The 5,555-nt window shown below is 39.8% G+C and overlaps 1 protein-coding gene across 1 annotated transcript in view; it reads right to left on the bottom strand.

Annotated features, from left to right (window-relative positions):
• The window catches only part of CHST9 (carbohydrate sulfotransferase 9), a 277,877-nt gene that overhangs the window by 119,722 nt on the left and 152,600 nt on the right, over nucleotides 1-5,555 (bottom strand). The gene's annotated exons all lie outside the window — the stretch shown is intronic.

Here is a 5,555-nt window from a genome sequence, read left to right as displayed (position 1 = left end):
TCTCACACTAATTCTAGAGTGTTTCTTTTCAGTAATTTAATTTTATTGAGTCTTTCCAAACATCTTCATAGAATGTGATTCTCCTTTTGCCTTCGTGTATTATTGGCTTACGTAATTCATAGTTGAATTGAAGAATTATATGGACAAGTGCAACTGGCACAGCAGGTTTGGGAACAAACACAACTGACTCTAGGTCCACACATTTCCACCAATGGGATGAGAAGTTTGTAGGTGGGCTAGAGGGCAGGAGGTAAGGCTAGGGTGGTGAGCTGGCCATAGTACTGATAATTACAGCAGACAAATCATTTAGGAGGACGCCAGTTAAAAGGATTTCTATTGTCTTTGATACTTTGGGTATGCACTACTTTGATAAAATTAAAAATAAAAAATAATAGTGGAGGGAGAAGGAGGAAGAGCGTTTAGGTATCTTGCCCAAGATCACAAAACCGGAGGTGGAGCTAGGAGTTGACTCCAGAATATGCCTGTGAGTCCGATATTATTTCCCTCCTTCCCGTGGTACCTCGGGACAGAGATAAGGTGGTGGCCTGGGTAGGCTGCTGCAGCCCAGGCAGGGAGTTGGACGCGGCTAGAAGTGGCCAGCAAGAGAGCAGAATAACAGAAGACAGGAGCAGCCAGAAAGTGATAAAATAATCTTAGAAACTTGCCAAGGAAGAGTCCTGCCGTGTGATTTCCTTATGCTAACTCATGTGTTATTTGACACTGTGCTTCCCTGGTTCAAAACAAAACAGGTTTCAGCAAACAAATGTTGCCAACTCTGTCGAAAACTGGTTTTGGCAACTTTGAAATTGAAGACTAAACAACCGGGCTAAAAGGGTGTTACTCCTCTCCAGCAAATGGTAAGCAATACAGAAGAGCCCCTGACCCAAGGATCCCATGGAGAGCTAGGGTTGCGATCAAACCTAGTGGAAACGTGATGACAGCAATTAAAATGAAGCAGTTTGAATCCCACTACTCTTTTTCTTCTAACCCTTCAGTTTGAAGTTTCTATTTTGGTCTTTTTTAAATTTTTTTAGAGAAAGTGTACATTTACAGAAAAATTGGGCACAAAATACCGAGTTCCCACATACCATCCTATTATTAACACCTTGTGTGGTACATTTGTTACAATTCATGAAAGAACAACTTAATAATTGTACCATTCACTATCAGTCCATCATTTAATATAGCGTTCACCATTTATGCTGGTTTTTAAGAAATTTTTATTCCAGCAAAATATATACAACCTAAAATTTCCCCTTATGATCACATTAAAATATATAACCTAGTGCTGTTAATTATGCTCATAACACTGTGCTACCATCACCACCGTCCATTACCAGCATTTTCTAATCAATCCAAATGGAAATTCTACAGTTTAAGCATTCATTTCCCATTACTTCACCCACCTCATCCCCTGGTAACTTATATTCTATATTCTGACTCTATGAGTTTTCTTATTCTAATTATTCCATTTCAGTGAGGTCATAAATATTTGCCCTGTTGTGTCTGGCTATACTCAGCATGATGTCTTCCAGGTTCATCCATGTCACTGCATGTATCAGAACTTCATTCCTTTTTATGGCTGAATAATACGCCATAGCTTATACATACCACGTTTTATTTATCCATTCATTGGTTGGTGGACACTTGAGTTGCTTCCAAATTTTGACAATTGTGAACAATGCGACTTGGAACACTGGAGTGCAAATATCTGTTTCGGTCAATTCATCCTTTGGTGAAAATTGTGTAAGTACCACTTTTGAAGAGCTGTGTAACCTCCTGCAAGGGATGATTTTATAGTAGCAATTTAAAAATGTTTCAGAATGGATTATTATGTTTTCTCATTAGGTATTATTTCCACTTATGCTAAATGTTTTCCTTCAGTTTTCTCCCCCTTTGGCATTTTCCAAGTTGTTTCCTTCAAGAAGAAAATTAGATAGTATTAGGATTTCTATGACTTCATAAGGAATTCATAAAAAGATTAAGTTCTCATATGGCTATCCTTTCAACAAAATTTGTTGGAAACAAATGAAACATCATTTTTATGCATTTTCAAAAACAACCACTTAGTTTTTAACTGATGTGGTTTTAAAAATGATTGAACTCATTTGGCTGCACACAGGGTTGAGATTTAAAGCTCCTTCACAGAAAACGATACCCTACCCCAATATCTTGTTGGAAGCAGACTCTCAACAATGAATTAATTACTAACATGAGTATAAAGATAAAGAGCATGAGTAAACTGCTTTATTGTTTTCTAAAGGTTGCAAAATTAATTAACTAAAAGGATACACAAATTAAAGAGAGAGAACTGGGCCAGATAAAATATTAGCGTTTGTACGGAAGGCTCCTTTTTCAGGGTGCTCTAACCACAGCCGTACTAGCAGATGCCATTTCCTGTGCTCTGTTGACTGCCAAGTGGTCCCAGAGCAGCCCAGGCTCCCGGAACAGAAGGGTCATTGTCGCCGGCACTTCGTGGCCAGCTTCACCTGCTATGCATTATCAATCGAAGCATGTCCAGTGAGAGTGTGTGAGACATGATTAGCCCAGGAGGCTGCCTCTAAAGTGAGAACAGCACTGAAAATGGGCAGGAGGCCTGAATCTATAGTTTTTTCATGCAAAACCCATTTACTCAGCTTTTCTGAGCCCCAATTCTCTCAACTACAGAATGCCATCTTCAAGTCCATTTCAGCTTTGAGATGGCAGGAAATAGGGCAAAGATTTAATTAGGTCTTCACTATCCTTCCATCACCATGTTTTCCTATTTATGTTGAATCCCGCCTCCCTGCCCCCCCCCAAAGGAGTGCTTCCTGTCCTGCATCTTATTTGCTCTCCATAGACAAGGTGGGCTTACTTGCTGGCATGTTACCCTGCGTTACTCTTGCCATACCTTCTCATCAGAAATTTCCCTCTCTCTTTTCTTTCACTCTAGCCCACACTTATTCAGAGTCAAATCTATTCCTGGAGCATTGACCTCCCCTGAACTTCTAATTCTGAACCTTAATTCTCTAAATTCCAGCTTCCACATGGGCTTCCCAATGATGGGTCAAATTCAGCTAGTCTTGAATGAAATTTATCAGCCTTTTCCCCAAAACATCTGTCTCTCTGAACTTATACATGTATGTCTATTTTACAGGGCATTTTTTTCCCCTGCCCTTCAGGCTTCTGACTTTTACACCTCCTATCTCATCCCCACCCCCATGTCCAAACAGTCAACTTATGATTCTTTCTTCATTTTTCTTATACTCAACCTTTTTTTTCCTTTAACCCTCCACCGTTCCAGGAAGATCCTCACATGCCAGAGGCTACTCCATCATAGTTTTCTCCAAACTGGCATTCCTGACTTGAGTCTCCATCCTAATCTTAATTCATCAAAGGAATTGTTTAAAAAGCTGCTTCACAACGTTAATCTTCATGTCAAAAACCTCTATTTGTTTCTCACTCTGAACAGGCCTCATTGCAACACTGCATTTAGTACTCACTAAGATATGATCCCTGCTTAACCGTGAGACTCAGAACTGTCCTATGCAAATTCTAAAAGCCCCCTGAATAGGCCACATTATTTGCTGTTCTCAAGCCTTAACCATCTAACCCTCTTCCTTCTGTTTGGAAACTTCCTCTTCCTTCTTCAAGATCTAAACTTGATGACGTCATCTCTCAGTGCTCAAAGTGATCATCCTCGGAGCCCCTGTCGTAATTATTGCCCATTTGAGAGTTAGTCAACAGCATGTCAGGCTAAGCATGACACTTTACATATCATTTGTTCCTTAGCTTATGAGGTAGGTATTGCCACTACAACTACTTCACAGGTGAGAGTGTGGCTCAGAAAGTACTAATTATCCAGGTCGCAAAGTTTCCAAGTGCTGGATCCAATTCCAGGCTGTCTGACCATAGAGTCCATGCTTGGAACTATTAAACCACCCTATAGGTTTACAGCTACTTCTGCCCTTTATAAAGGCTTTTGTATCAAATGTTTAATCACATGCAAGCTTATTAAGGGAAAGCACTTTATCCCTTGTGTTGTCTCTGAGTAGCACAGAAGACATGCAGTATGTGTCACCTAAGAGGTACAGAAAATAAGTTTCATAGGAGAAACAAAGGCAAATCTCTGACAGTGTCTGATATGCTTAAAACATACAGAGAAACACTCCTTCCTTCTTGATCTTCCCTATGCCATGTGAAAAATGCAGCGAATTTCCACAGATGAGAAACAGGGTAACAAAAATCCCTTACACATTTCCAAGATTTAGAATGTGGGTCAGATGATGAAAAAAAATGTCAATGTTATAGCATCTCTCCTATTCCACCTCCTTTATTCTTTCCATTGTCACTCACTCAACAAATATTTGTTTATGCATGCTATGTGACAGACAAAAACCCTCTGAGTTTGTTATTGACATTTTTATCCCAGATGCCAAAAGACATAAAGGCAAGTAACATAAGGTAATATCAAAGCTAATAAAAATTGCTAAAATTTATTGCAAACAGATCATGAACCAAGTATAAGTCCAAAGGTTTTATGTGCATTATCACACTCAGTTCTCATAACAAATCTATGAAATAATACTATTACCATTACAATTTTACATTTAAGGTGAGTAAGTTGAGACAGGTTAAGGAGCTTACTCAAGGTCAAATAGGACTTCAGACCTGATAATTTGTGTCTAGACTGAATGTTCTTTACCTTTAAACAAGACTCCCTCCAGGAGCAGAGATAGCTATATACAGAGGATGTTCATTAAAACAATATCATCTCCCTTGAACAGATCCCCATCCATAGAATCAGGATTTAACAGGAATGCTTCCAATATCATCACAGACTTTACCCAAAAACAGCTGGGTGGCCCTTAACAACTTAACCTCTCAGGACCTTATTTTATTCACTTATAAAATGAGTAGCACCAAATAGTCTCCAGAGTTCTTCCCAGGCGCAGAACTTCTATTACTCTAAAATGGCGGCTTCAGGGCAATGAGCACTGATTTTGAAATCAGAAGAACTGGGCTCATTTGAATGGTGTAGCAATCCTCTTTCCCAGCCCCCTGTTGTGGTGGGTTTGCATCTACTGGTTCAGGTTTGTCTTCTGTGCTCCTCAATTGCCTGGAAGACATCGTGGCCACCCAACCCAAGTAGCATGCTGGACACACAAGGATCTGTCCTTTGCACCATGTTTTTTACAATATTCAAGCGCTCAAGATCAAAGACTAGATTTTGGAATTCTTTATTGTCCTGCTTTGTGGCTATAGATTTTGCTCTTTTAATGTGAGCCTTACACTCAAATTCAACATGGCTCCTCTCTGAGAAAGTAACACAGTCGATTGGAAGGGCATTTGCACCATTTCCTCCCTTTTCGGAGTTATTTGAGCTCGCTTTGCTAACGAAAATGATGCACACCAAGCGTTGTCATTTGGTCTGAAATGAAGTCCCTAGGCCCTTACTAGACGCTTTTTCCGGGAAATCTCATCTATTCTTTTGACCTAGATGATGACTATTTGTGCACTGCTGACTCAAATCTCTTAACTGTGCCTCTCGCCTGGGCTCGAGAGTCAAATAAGAG

This window comes from Tamandua tetradactyla, chromosome 18 (assembly GCF_023851605.1).
Source record: "Tamandua tetradactyla isolate mTamTet1 chromosome 18, mTamTet1.pri, whole genome shotgun sequence".
In the NCBI taxonomy this organism is placed as follows: domain Eukaryota; kingdom Metazoa; phylum Chordata; class Mammalia; order Pilosa; family Myrmecophagidae; genus Tamandua; species Tamandua tetradactyla.
This window is presented reverse-complemented; position numbering and strand designations above follow the sequence as displayed.